The following is a 12,821-nucleotide window of genomic DNA, read 5'->3' as shown; positions in this document are numbered from 1 at the left end:
GCTTTTACAAGATTTCTCTCTCACATTGGACTAAATAAAAAGAAAAGTTATCTGTGCAGGCTAGTAAGTTATTCATGCTCGGCTTCACCAACAGCCAGTGACATCTGAAAGCAGTAAAAAAACCCCCAACAACTAAACCTGCACTCTAGGGACTTAAATCTCTCAATTTCATTTGAAAGCAGGTAGAAATGTCTTCTCTGCTGGCTCTACACAGACCCGGATTCATTTCTGATGCCGAACTGACAGATGCACAAACATATAATCGCACAGGCTCACACAAACTGGTCTTAACTAACGGTTGCAACTAATTCTAATCTCTGAGACCACTGTGTAAATCTGAAATAACTCTCCTGCACGTCAGCTGGGAGCTCCGTACGCACGCAGTTCGGAGCCGAAGGAGCTGCCCTCCGCAGCCAGGGGAGGCATTTGGGTTYGCAGCAGCGCAAGTCTGACTTCGCCCCCGTCTCCGTGCCCGCCTGCTCTCTGCGAACATCCCCGCGTTTGCACTGGCACTTGGTTAAAGCGCGGGCTCTCCGCACCCTTTTTACTCTGCCCTTGAGACATTTGGGTGTTTTATTTCATTTCTTCACTTTTTTTTTTTTTTTTTTTTTTTTTTTTTTTCCTAGTGGAGCTGCCCCAGGGTTTCCCTGGGCTTGCTCTCCCGCGTGCTAAGCCACGTCCCGCAGCGAGAGTACGTCCCGCAGCGCTCCTCTCCCGAAGGTCGGCTGTGCTGGCTGTCACCAGGGAGCCCGGCTGCCGCCGCCGCCGCTGCGCGGGGCTGGCCGGGGACGGGCAGAGAGGGAGAGTGAGGGAGAAGGGAAATTACACGCTTGATTTTGCAGACAAAATGAATCTCCCGGCAGTGCCAGAATGTCTTGAAGAGCAAAAGGTCTAGCCGCTTCTGATTTTATCGTAGCAGGGCTTGTATACATGCCTTAGATTAACCCCCGTGTTATCAGATCTCTGCACACTCCTGCAGCTGGCGGTACCTTAATCTCTAAGTCAGAGGGCTTGCTCTGACTTCAGAATACACCAGAGCTGATCTAGAGTCAGAAACAAGCTCGCCAGCCCAAGTCTTGAAAGATGAGTATTTAAAATCAGCTTACTTGTCTGCCTCCTCTTTTTTTCTTCTTACTCTTGCTTCAGTGCGCCTGTGTYAGCTTCTAAATTGTAGTTAAATTGATTCAAGGCTTTTTCACTGGGGAAGTATGTCGCTACAAAGTTGAAGTCAAATGCACACCTGGATAGCATTAGACAGTCAAGAAGGGTTTTTTTAAAATATATTGAGCTTTCAAAAATTGATTCAGATGCAAAGCTGAAGACTGCTTAAATAAAAATCCAGATGTCTGCAGCCTGTCATGCCCAGGTTCTTATGCTTTCTAGTCCTCAGGTGTTCTTGATTTTCCAAAGTAACCARTTTTATTTGCTTGTGTTTTGTAATACACTTATACAACAGAACTGAGCTAGTGTGCTAGGAAAAATCAAAGAAATAGTTATATGTTAATTGCTTTTTACCCTTCTAATTGCAATGGTGTTGTAATGAGGAACCACATGGCAGACAAATTAGAAATCTAATTCTGTCCAAGACAGCGTGTGCAATTTTAATGTAAGGTGCAATCATAGTTAATTAACTAAGTATTAAAATTAAGTATTTTATTCAGTGGATTTTTTTTTATTTACTGCAAACCYTTTCTCTGAAGCTTGAAGAGCAGAAATGACCAGCTTCTCTTGTTCCACTAGCTGGATGCCCTAGACACAAAGCATATATTTCAAAACTCAGAGAATTGTGGGGGAAAGAAGAGCTCTATGAATAGTTTACAAGAACAAGTATTTTCCAGGTGTCCCAGACTGGCATGTGTGGGATGGAGCTGTCTTGCCATTCTGCTCTGTCTGCAGGAAATTCCTCCTTTACTCACCTCTTCCTACAGTTAGGTTTTGGACTATCCAACAACCTCTGTACCGGTACTGATAACGCGAGGAGGAGTCCCTCAAAGGAGAAAGATAAGGCAGGAGTAGAGCAGCAACACCCTCTGCAGGAGATTTAACCCCCTTGTGATGCTTCCAGCCCTATGGCACCATGGCTAGTCCCGGGGAAACATCCATTCAGAAATCTCCACAATGCAGGTATAATTCATACCCAGTTCAGCATGGTCCTTTTCGCCAAAATGACCTCCACCCCGTTCTTACTCAGACTAATGACAAATACCCCAGCACTTGGGCAAGTTCTCTACCCATGTACCCAGTCCCCATAAACTGCTGTGCACCAAAAAAGGGCAAAATCCAGCATCTTGTGCAACAGATGAACTGAGTTTATGCAGATGGGTTTTCTACACATGGTTCATAGCTTATTGCCAAATCACMCTCGAAGACGGAGTTCGAGATTTTTTGGAGTTGTGTAGCTAGAAACAGAGAGATGACTGCCAGCCTTACATAAGTGTTTAGGACAGACAGTGACAGGCAGGCACGTATCTGATGGGAACTAGAAGGAGAAAGTAGCTTTTGAGCTGAGGGGTTATTCTTCACAGATGATTTAAATCAGTATACACTTAACAGTATTTATTTGTACTAGAGACAGCTGAGTGAACAATCAGGCTCACAGAACTGGATATTTAATTGCCAAGATCCCAGGTAGATTCATTTTTTGCCTAAAACAAATCAGATTCTGAAGGCTGGTAGCACAATCCTCACTTARCAATTCAGTCAGAAAACAAATGTACACACTGGTTAAGTGGCAGACTTTGTTCTATGCTCCCACATGTCAAGTTGCTCCAAGTTTCTCTATTATTTGAACAAGAAACAAATGTGACTGCAAGTTTGGTCTTGGCTAACATGACTTCTCTGGGAATTTTCCACTTAGATGAAAGAACGAAGTCAACGGGCAGAGGGAATGCACATCTGTCCAGAACCCAAAAGACCAGAGGAACCAGGGAAACTAGCAAACTAAAATCGTTCTTTTTATCAAGAATTGCAGTCATCCTGCAACTCTGCCAGCCAAGTGCTTTAGCAGACAAGTGGCAATTGTTAGGAATATATTATTCACAATTCTGGAGACACCAACAATTCCTACTTTCTCCTATCGATGTTCACCCCTCTGAAGCATCACTGGCTTTCTCACCACCATGAGGAATCGTAGGTCCATGTCTTCACAACCCAACAGTTCAGGAAAAGAAAGGGGAAAGAAGTCTGGCACTGTTAGCTTAAATGAAGATATTTTCATCCATACAGAAAATTGCAATTTGGAAGCTGGGCTTTCYGTAAGAAACCATTATCTTAATCTTAATGGCAAACTTCCCTTTGATGGCAAGATTTCCATGGTCTCCACTAGGTCTAATAGAAACATAATTATGTGTTTCCTACAATCATTGAAATGATGCTTCAAGAAGACACTTAGATCCAGATTCTGTTTTAAATTAACTCAGTGTTTGTCTAGAATAACGTCACTGACTTAAACAGATTTACAACAATATTACTTCAGTCAGGAGCTACTTCTTGATCTGACTCAGTTCACTTTCTAATTAGGAGGAGACCTTCTCCTGATTGTTATCGTAAAAAACTACAAGGCAGCAACAGAATCAGCRCAGAGACCCTTGGGGATCTCTCTGTAAGAAAGACGCCTGAGCACAACTGGTACATTACTTAGATGTCCAAGAACTGGAGGTGGTTATACACTGAATCCTTGATTTATGCTCCTAAATACAGGAAAGAAGGAAGGTCTCACATACATTCCTCTCTCTAGTATTTCCTATCAGCCGGTCTAAGTATCCCCTTGCTCAATATGCTGACTGCTGGCAATCTCTTTCTTAGCTGCTCAGCTGACTTTTTCCCCATGTGCTAAACTCACAGGCTTTAATATCCTCTGAGAGCTGGACACGTAAATCCTTTTGTGAGGCTGGACTTAACTCTCAAAACCTCAGCTGAGAGGATCAAAAGTTATTTATCAACTCTGTGAATCACTTAGTGTACTGGGACAGGAGATGGTGTGTGACCAAGATTCAAAGGCATAAAATCCACATGATTAATTTTCATTTGTGTATTTTGTGATTTAGTAATATCAAAGCAGGTCCTACAGACCCACAGAGCTTTTGCCTGCTCTTGGGCAAAGCCCTGTAATTCCACTATTGTAACCTGATTATTCTAATTTTATTTTGATGAATTTTCTTTTTTTTTATTGTCACTAAATATGGATTTGTAAGCCTTCTTAATATAGCACCTTAATACAATAGCTGTTCCCATTCAACCTTTTTTCTTTTCTTTTCTCGCAGACCATAAGATCATTTAAAAAAAAAAAAAAAGGAGAGGGAGGAGAAGAGAGAAGTTTAGCATGGAAAAATATGAAGCAACAAGATCTGTGACTGTATAAATAAATGAATGAAATTCAATATCAGCAGAGGTAAACCTATTTATATCAATGACCAACTTGGTCCAGATAAATAAGATGATGATTAGAAAATTGTTTCCTCTTGAAGAAGGTATCTAAGGTGTCTGCAGAGAAAATCATTCAGGAATGTCCTTGGAGAGTTTGCTTCAAATTTCATTTCCAGTTGTTGTCTCCTCTGAGAGTAAAAGACTCTATTGTACATCCTGACAAAATATATAATAGAATGGTAAATGTGTTAGTAGAGAAGGCTTTTTTGTGGCAAGTGTAACAAAGCCACAGAGATGGCATTTATCTCACCTAATTGTATGAATCTATCATGAAAATGTCTCCAACTAAGCTGGTGTCCTTTGGCTCCCCTTTTAGTGAATGCATAGCATAGACATTTTCAAGACTGCTGTAATTGCACAGCTTCATTTTAGACATCTACAATCCATTGACACCATTCCCACAGCTATTTAAGGTGCCCTGGCTGCCTAGCTCCAGAATAAACACCTACTTTTCTCTAGGAATTCTAATTCTATGGCCATGAGAGCAGTACCAATCATGTCAATGTAAGTACTGCCACAGTTTATTTAACACTTCTGTGGCATGAAATAGTAAAGATGATTGCCTTCCAACTGGCGTGCAAAAGGCTATTTCCCAGGCAACTTCTAAATCAGCCTGCACCAGGGACAAGATCTGCCTTTTAAACTGGTAAGGGGCTGACTGTCCTGTATCTCCAAGATCACGRCGTTATCCCTTCCAAGGAGGCGGCGTTAGGAGTCACAAAGTGCCCACAAGTCATCTTGTGCAAAGGTTAGTTTTTCAGGCAATCCCAGAAAATGCCACCACACGGAGGGTTAAATTCCTCCTTTTTTTTTTTTTTTTTTTTCCCTAAGCAGACATATTTAGCAACAATTGTCCTTTAGGGTTTCCTGTGCCCAGTGCATCACTGGGAGGTGGACCAATTTTTTTTCTTTTCTTTTTTTTTTTTTTTCCCTTGCACATTGTGTTACATAAAATGACAAGTCTGCCAGGAATACTGGGCACGACACATCAGTGACTGTGCTAATGAAAGCCTTGGTAGATCGTTACAAACACGGGACATGAATAAATCATTGTTATTTGCTAWAGGAAAGTTTTCCGTATGGATTACATCTTACTTTTTAACGTGCAGAAAAGAAATCAGGGTCAATCTTCTATTCCCACAACTCACAGGGCTCCGCTGGAGAAATGCTGGTTATTTTGTCTCTTGGTTGTTTGTTTTGGGGAAGGATTTTGTATGTGGATTTTTGTAAGTTTTGCAACCCAGATTTCATTATTGCTCTGTGCTCTGTTTCGCCGTGGCTCTATCGTTCAGGCTTACAGTTAGTCTTTGGCACAGTCCGAGGTGCTGATTTAACATCAGAGACTTCTTTATAACAGCGAATCTCTTATAACTGCCAAGTGTTATAGGGCGCTGAATGTCAAGCTGATACAAAAATAAAAGGGAGACCTTGAGGTGAAAACTGTGACCTAATTCCAAAGCAGGAAAAAGCCTTGTCGCGAACCCGGGCAGGGTTATCACGCGACAACAGTCTGATTTGTCAGCTGGATATGCTAAATCTATGAGATCATGTTGCAGCAGCAAAGTAATTCACCAGATTAGCACAGGCTGCAGAAATGAAGCAATAAAACAAAGTATTTATAGGCAAAGCACTCGTATACGTGATAGACTGTTATGTAAGAATATCGCAGTAAATGAGGGATCTTGGGATGTTAATGAGTCTTTCCTCTATTGCCAATTAGACTTCCACTCCTCTTGGCAGCGGTTTGTCTAGGCTGTCTTAATCACCACCAACTGTGGTGATTCCTGCACCCCTTCGGAAGATCCAGTCCGGTGCTCACTGATAGAAAGGTTTCCTAATATCCAGACTTCCTAAATCACCTCTGCGACAATATAACCCCATCCACATTCAGGATGGAAAATAATTTACTCCTCTCAAAAAAAGTTTGAGATTTTTTTAAGATTATTGACTTCTTCTTTCAAGACTAAACAGCTCAATTTCTTACAAWTTTTCCTCATTGATTTTGTTTTTGCTTGACTTTGGTATGCACACTTCTTCCCTGTCTGGTGTTTACATGATTAAAACACTGTGCATTTTCTCTATAGAATAACACCCTTTCTGCTTCAGAACAGTTTTACAATTCACAAGGTTCATTTTAAATTCTAATTGTGTGTTACCAGAGTACTGCCACCCCTTCTAACTTGATAATATTTGCAAATTTAAGAACTGTTTACTACTCCGTCACTGAAGACTTAAAAAWTTGAAAAATAACACACCAGAATAGAACCTGGCAGAGCCACTGCCTYGATAGCATCCTCAATTTTATAGTGAACCATTGCTAACTATTCCTCAAGTGCAGTTTTCCAGCATCTTTACACTTAAATTACTGTAGTTTTATAATTCTAGGTGGTATTGCCTTAGTTTACTTACGGAAACAGCATGCAAAATATTACTTTTAGTCTGAATAAAGACAGGAGATATCACATCTATTGCTAGGGCTCTATGCACAAGCCCAGGTGCCTTAAAACAGAAGAAAATCTTCAGCAATAGTAGGATTCATTTCATCTGACTTCAGAGAGCTATCTTTGCTAGTCACCCTTGTTTCCCTTACAGCCAAAGAGAGAAACAGGCACATGACTCACTGACCCTATTTCGTACATCTACTTTGGATCCATGACACCGGAGACATCATTGACTATGTTGATCAGATCTTCACTGAGTGTAAAGGGARCCTGGCAAAGATGCTAAGTACTTTTGTGACTCAACTTATTAGCAGGACCAATCACGTTTTCCCTGGAAAAAAGCACAGTGTGGTGGCACTAGGGAAGTAGTAGGAAGACCAGCCAACATTGTCTACTCAGGGTGTAACAAAAGTATAAATTGCACATGGGAGCAGATTACGAATTCCTGCAGACAGGAACCATCACAAACTGAATCAGTTTCCTGGTGGTTTTTATTTCACTGGGAAACACTATATTTAGTGTATGATCAGCAGCACACATACCAATAAATCTTCATAACCTGGGGAACATTGTTCTGCAGTTAGTTTAGAAATGGAAGACCTGTGAGGCCCAAGTATACAGGTACACGCAGGCAAAATACCTGCAAGCCCTGGAGCTAGGATTTGACTCTTTCCATGCTGAGTCTCAAACTGATTCCTACTGTGCCATTTTGGCTTGCACAGCCATGGCAGAAGAGGGCACAGCCATTCGTTACACATCTGGCACCTTGCAAATTCCTTGTGATCTGCRTGTGAAAGGACTGCAGACTCTCAATGCTACTTTTTGGGAGGGTGGCTTTAAAGGAAATGCAATGACCTCCMCTGTGAGGAAGACCCACCTTCCCTCTATCATATATTAGAGTGGATGAATCACTTTCAGAAAGTGCCTGTCTTCCTCCACTGACTATAAAGGGATCCTGGGTGACTGGCTTAAATTTGATGTTTAACTTATAGATGACTTAAGTTAAGTGAAAAGAATCCCACTTTCTATGTCTTAGTGAGTATTACAGAGCAAATGAGAAATTGAATCCAAGCCTTGCGATGTCCCAAGTCGTAAGATGAAGTCTTTGGACTTGATCACTTCTTCTCAAGTGAGCAGAGAAGGGGTTGTCTTTGGCACAGCCAACAAACAGCACAGCACGTGCTACTCATCCTCTGTGCTCACCAACACAGTTTCTTAAAGCTCCTTTGGTGATCCAGTTCTCCTTCTATCCACTGTCTTATCTCTCTTTTTATTAGAGGCACTGGCTGTCTGCCTATTTCTGAGTAGGCGAGAAGCATAATCACAGGCATCTGTGTGCCTTTGAAGGCACTGTTTATAGTATCATCCCTGTGCCTCTGTGGATACCATAAGTCACTGCAAACACAATCCAGCCTTCTGCTGAGCACTCCTTATGACGTTATCTTCCTTGGGATCACCCAGCACCTTGCAATTTGAGTTGCAATGTGGCCGTTTCATTGGTCGACCACATCTCCCTTTCCCTGTCACCTTTAGTCCTTCTCTTTTTTATTCCTCATTTATCTCAAACAGATTCTGTCTTTCTTTCCAAGTTTCAAAATTCTGTTCATTAGAAGCCAGCATCAGATGCCAAGAGTGAGAGTTAGCCTTTAGTATGGCTTGTTATAGCTCTAAATGAGAACATGATAACACCGGAGAAGCCATCAGCATGGGAGTCAATTAATTAAAAGTGAAATAAACAATGTGAAAAACCTTCTCCATCTTCAACTCCCTCACTATATGATAATGTAAAATAAAATAAAATAAAAACAGATTTGGAGAAAGAAATTCATTATTCATTATTCATTATTCATTATTGTATAGTGGTAATTCTATATAAATTCACAGCCATGATATGAATATTTATAGGGACCACAATTTTCCTTCCTTACAGAAAAGCACYAGTGTGCAGAACTATGRGATCTATCTATCTAAGTCTGCCAAAAGAAGAAGACAAGCTTAACTGCTGCAGAAATAGTCTGAGATGCACAACTGAAGTCTATAAACTATATTAGGTCCCAGCTCTCCTTTGGAGAAGCAAAGCTGAGCTCTAGGAAGAATTTAAAGTTTTGACCTTTCCCAAAGTAAGTCATGTATCTGTTTTGCAGTTGTGTAATTCTGCTCTCATCTCACCAGTAAAAAATGGTCCCTATCATACTGCACGCTATTTTTTCCACCTCTCTGTGTAAGGAAATAGAATTTAAGTGTTTATTGCACACRAATTTGTCCTCCATAAGGGCACATTAGAACCTCATTGTTTGACACTGAAGATGTTCACATTGCATCAGGGCATACAACASAGATTCTGGAAGAAAATGAGCTTTTATACAGCTTGCTATAATGGTTTAAGAGATACCTATTCCTKTGTCCAGTGCCATCTCTGCACAGCCTACTCCTTGCCTCACAGGTAAGCTGTGGTTAGGGTCCACGTTCAGTGGAGAGTCAAACGTGCTCACATTGGAGTGACTTAAAATAAACCAGCGGGTTTTGACAGAAATAGATTATGAATATGCACAGCATGTTTTGTCACATCTCAGCTATCTGGGTAGAAACTTGCCTTTAACAGACGGTAAAAGATGGCTGGAGAGGAACCTACTCCAGCAAACGTGGCATAAAGAGAGCTGGGCTGCACCCTTAATTTGTGTATTGTCACATTCATTCCCTCCATTCAACGAAGGCAGAGATAATTATAGCCCCCACTAGAGTGTGCAGAGTTCTCAGTATTTCCAGACTAAGTATTTATTTATATTCTACTATGAAAGTGTGCGTGTGGTTTTACATAATGCAGTTTTCCAAGCTTTCTGCTTCCAATGGGACTACCAGAATACCTGTGAGCAGTGCAAACACTACATTTTTAATGCRTTCATTACTGTTTAGACAATTGTAGTATATAATCATATATAAGTATTGCATTGATCTRCTGAATTCCCAGAAAGTAAACTAAAAAGAATAACAAAAACACTGGCACATGCTATGGAGTTTCTTTAAAGGGGGAAAAAAAAAAGAGATTCACAGAAACAAGGCTTGTATGGCAAAAATTTGAGTAAAATAAAGTCAGAACTATGTATATTAATTTAAAATGTCAATATCTGCCCCGAGATTCAACCTTGTACACTCTGACWTCTTTGATTCTCACTTTGAGATGTGGGTTATGTGATAAGAAACTTTGTGTGTCTTCAGTCAGGGCACCAAAATGGAGAGGAGGGCCATATTCAGCCGGTAAGATTTTCTAAACGAGGAAAAAACACAGGGATAATAGTACAGGACTTAGTACCTGTCTTCTCTAAAACGAATATAAGATTCAAACAGCAGTCTTTTCCCTTACACAGCAAGTCTCACACCCACAAGATTACTGCCATAATATGGGAAAGGATATCCATTGGCCATGGCACATATAGGGAAGGAAGATGACTGTGTCCACAGTCATGTCCCACGGATGTAGTAGAGGAATGGTTCATTGACTTGCAGGAAAGTTGAATCAGACCCACAAGCAATAGAATGGACACTTGCTTTCTTAGCAGGTAGGGGTTGCACATCCTTTTTCCATGGCTAAGTAGCAGGAGCTGTGGGAATCTCCTACCAACTCCCTTCTGCGGGCCTGAGAAAAGCAGGGAGCCTTCTAGTCTGGTGGCATCCAGCAGAACTACTCGGGGAATGTCCCAAGGCATTTCTGGAGCAAATATTTAGTCCCTCTCCACTGCTATCTTCTTCAAGCTTGGAAAGAAGGAGCCATCAGAGGTGGAAATGCATGTAATGACTAGGGACTAATCTGACCCAGTAATTAATGCACTTTTTCAYAATGGCTGAATCATCAGTGGAAGGAAGACAGAGAGTGAGACACAAATAATTGAATTTGGCTGGTTTAGTTAACCACATATCTTGAACAGGTGGGTCAACTGTGTGAATAAAGACAGCATCTATGAGGGCTTCTTGTATTCTCTGATCTGGAGTCAGATGCCTCCCATCCTACACACAGCTGGACTTCTCCAAAGCTCAGGGACAGTTGCTGCTGCTTCAGAGCAATGGTATATCTATTGGCAAAGCATTCACCAACCTAGATCAGGGTTGTCTTTGGCTGTCTTTGGTTATCCATCACCACAGATCTAGGCTAGTGAAGAGCTACAGAGAGGAAGCTAACAATCAAGCAAAAGACCATTGCAAAGCTTGGCTTACTTATTCAGCCACATGCAGTGTGAGGTGCATGTTGTAATTATACTAGGATAGAAAGTGGAGAAAGGAAAAATGGCAGGTTGTCTGTGCAAGAGGACTTGAAGGGAAACAAATGAAAAACGAACAGTTGGACTTTGTTTCTTACAGATGAAGGCAGAATTTTGGCAGGCAGTGTTGTTGCACAGCCTGAGACATAAACACTAGCTGAACTTCAGCAAGTCTAGCTACACAGCTGCTCTCAAAATCGAGAGTCTCAATACCTTTTGCGTCTGCATGGAAAAGTTCCTGCATTGCTTAACATATGAGCCCAGTGCTTGAGCTATGGCCCTCCGAAATACCAAGCCTGTCTTCCAAACTAGAGTCCTCTTAGTGCTGTATAGATATAAAGACCAATCATGTCTTGGTTCTCAATCAGTCTGTATCTATGTATGTCTCTACRTGTGTGTGTATGTATGTATGTATCTATGTAAATGTCACTGAATTATTATCATCATTTTTTCTCTTATGAATAATGAATTGAAATATTTGAAAATATCAGTTCTCTCCTTCCTGACTAAAACCCTGTGACAAGGACTGGGATTTCTACAGGCTGTTAACTGAAGGCATCTTTAGGACTAAAGCTCTAGTTAGAATYATGCAGGAACTTGTGCTAAGTTAAACTTGCAGAACATGCAGCCTGCGCCGTGACTTCTCCGGCTCACCTCACTTTGTTTGCACAGTTGGAAGACTGGGTGAGAAACAGCTGTGGTTCAAAGCTCACACTCCTGCTCTTCTGTACACTCAGCAACTCTGCAAAATCCTCCAGCAACACCAGTATTACAGGTTTCATTTATGGTGAGAGGAATCAGGGCAAGTTAAGAACTTGGGATGTAGGAACATGGGCTCTGACAATGTAGTTACAGCCCAGCTGAATCTGATGATGCTCTAATTACTCATTTGCATTGGCATTTCCCAGAATAAAAGCTTACAGTGTCTTGCTCTAACCTCATAATCTATGAAAGAAGGGGGAAATTACATATAACGCTGGGTCCTAAATGATAAATCTCTTTTATGGCCACAAGAGCTTTTGCCAACACAGTGGTGGGTACAGTTTGGTCTGAATTGCCCAGAGAGCACATACACAGCCAATTACCTAAGGTCTCAATATCTTTGGCAGGAAGAACATAAATAATGTTTCTTCTAGGATARCATGTTCTCGAATTGTTTCTCCACTGTATTTTTCTGCACATATGTTTCCCATCAATAGCAGACGGGGAAGTTTTACCAAAGAGCATTTGTATATCCAGTTTACAGATTCAAAAAGGAGGAAAATAAAGGCTTCTAAAACTATCTTTGATTCCTGTCTGATACCCTTCTTGTCTGCATCATGCTTCGTGTTGTATTGTATACATGTTAGAATATTTGGTGCCTATGCATACAGCTTCAGGATACAGGGTACAGATGAAACACTGTAGGCTATTCAAGAGGTCTACATGGGGCTGGAAGATACAAAAAAGAATTTATGCACCCTTTTGGAGTGGTAGCTGAAGGTCAGGTAGAAAAAATCACAGTACCCAAAATCCCACTTTAGATATTTAATAYAGGGTTATCTAAAATGCAGTTCAGTTCACTGAATGGAGGCATTTTAGAYGAACTATRTCATCCTACCTGGCCTCCACAGGACTGCCACATACATACAGGACTGTCACAATCTCTTYCCAGATYGGAAACATAATTTAAGGTGTATAAYGATGACTCATATCACCACTT

Source organism: Rhea americana, unplaced genomic scaffold (genome assembly GCF_003343005.1).
Source record: "Rhea americana isolate MKP2758 unplaced genomic scaffold, rheAme1 scaffold_47, whole genome shotgun sequence".
In the NCBI taxonomy this organism is placed as follows: Eukaryota; Metazoa; Chordata; class Aves; order Rheiformes; family Rheidae; genus Rhea; species Rhea americana.
The sequence above is the reverse complement of the archived record's forward strand: the minus strand, read 5'-3'. Positions refer to the sequence as shown.